Source organism: Camelus ferus, chromosome 2 (genome assembly GCF_009834535.1).
Source record: "Camelus ferus isolate YT-003-E chromosome 2, BCGSAC_Cfer_1.0, whole genome shotgun sequence".
Lineage (NCBI taxonomy): Eukaryota > Metazoa > Chordata > Mammalia > Artiodactyla > Camelidae > Camelus > Camelus ferus.
In genome coordinates this window covers 38680373-38682608 of record NC_045697.1, presented here as the reverse complement: position 1 = coordinate 38682608, position 2236 = coordinate 38680373, and positions in this window count along the sequence as shown.

Below are 2236 nucleotides of genomic sequence, written 5' to 3'. Positions count from 1 at the left end.
ATACTCCAAGGCTGTTATTCCCCCCCTTGGTGGGCAAAGCCAAGTCCTGAGGTTAGTGCTGGTCTACTGGCAGGCAGAGCTGAGTCCTAGAGTCTGGTTGCTGGGCCCAAGAGTTCCAGAGCTGGTGCCAGATTGCTGGTGTGGAGGTGGGGCTGGTTCCCAACACAGTTGCATAAGGGGTCCAGGATGTCCCAAAGCTTGTGTTAGTAGGCATGGCCAGTCCTGGGCCTGGGCCCGGCTGGTTGATCCTGTGTGGAACTGTGCACTTCCTGGACTTGGGTGACTGTTTCTTTTCCCAAGTTAGGGGCATTTTTGGTTATGTTCTTTTCAAAAATTTTCTCAGGTCCCTTCTCTTTCTCTCCTCTTTCTGGGACCCCTGTGATTATTAGTGTGATTATTAGTGTCCCAGAGTTCTCTTAAACTATTATCATTTCTTTTCATTCTTTTTTCTTTTTTCTGAAGTAGTGATTTCCACTAATCTGTCTTCTAGCTCATTGATCCGTTCTTCTGCCTCATTTAGTCTGTTCTTGTTTCTTTCTAGTGTGTTATTCATTTCAGTGATTTTTTTCTTCAACTCTGTTTGGGTATTCTTTATACTTTCCAACTCTTTGCTAAAAACTTTGCTTTGTGCATCTACACTCCTCTTGAGTTTTCTGAAAATCTTCGCTATCATTACTCTAAACTCTTTCTTGGATAAATTGCCTATCTCCTCATCACTTCTTCTGGTATTTTATCTTGTGCCTTGGCCTGGAAGATATTCCTCTGCCACCTCATATTGTCTATCTTGCTATTTGTATTTTTAGGTTGGTTAGTTATGTTTCTTAGCCTTGAAGAAGTGGCTCTCTGTGGGAGATGTCCTATGAGTTCTAGCAGTACACTCCTGTCACCCAACGGCCGGCATCCAGCTGGTCCCAGGGTACAGTCTGACCTGTGTTTGTGGATTCCTTCCACAGGCTTTGGGATTGTTTTATTTCTGGTATCTGCCCCCTGGTGGATGAGGCTGGACTAGAGGCTTATGCAGGTTTCCTGGCAGGAGGAGTCAGTGCCTGCTCACTGCTAGGTGAAGCTTGGTCCTGGACCTCTGGTGGATAGGGCTGTGTCTAGAGGCATTTTGGCTCAGGAAGTCTGCTGATGGGTAGGACTGTGTCCCCATCCAGTAGGTTGTCTGGCCTGAGGCTTCCTAGCCCTTAATCCTACAGGCTGTTGGGTGGGTCTATGTCTTGGTGCTACTGATCCAATCAAGATGGCAGCCACCAGGAAAGCTCATGTAGATGAAGACTCCTGGCACTAGCTTTTATGTCCCCTCCTTCCTCAGGAGACCTTCCAAAACCAACAGGTAGGTATGGCCCAGGTTCCTATGAAATCACTGCCTCTGCCCTTGCACCTGGTGCACACGAGATTCTGTGTCTGCTTCCCAAGAGAATGAAGTCTCTGTTTCTCCTAGTCCCATGAGGCTCTTGAAGTTAAGCTCCACAGGCCTTCAAAACCAGATGTCCTGGGGTCTCCTCCTCCCAGTAGTGGAACCCTGGGCTGGGGAGCCTAATGTGGAGCTCAGAACTCTCACTCCTGTCGGAGGGCCTCTGTGACTTAATTATTCTTCAGCTTGTGGGTTGCCTACCTGGGCAGGTATGGGGCCTGATTATATCATGAGCACGCTCCTCCTACCATCCCACTGTTGTTCCCCCTTTAAGCTTCCGGTTGAAGGAGATCTTTTTTGCAAAGCCCCCGTCTATTTTTCGATGGTTGGTTAGCAGTCAGTTGTGGTTCTTTCGTAGCTGTGAGAAGAGGCAAGATCATGGTCCTACTACTCTGCCATCTTGACTGGAAAATTGATAAGATACCCTATAAAATGCCTTGAGATTTTTCTCTTGACAAAATCTGTGTAAGCATGAGCTTGGTATAAATGGTCATTGAAAAGGAAACTCCATCAGTGCCAAAGATCTTGTGGGTATTTTTTATTGAAAGGTCTTTTTCCTTCAATAGTGAACATTTTACATTAAAACTTTATACAACCAAAATCTCAAAATAATATTAAAATCACACTAAGGTATTTTCATTGTTAAGTCTCTACTTCATTTTATTATTGATAAAAATATTGCAAGACACTTGTAACTCTAATGTTTCTGCTTTAAAATAAGCAATTAAAACTAAACGTCACAAGAAGAGACAATACATACTACAATTTGCTAATAACTGGCTAAAATGATAATTTAATAGTAATTAATGTTGTATAAGA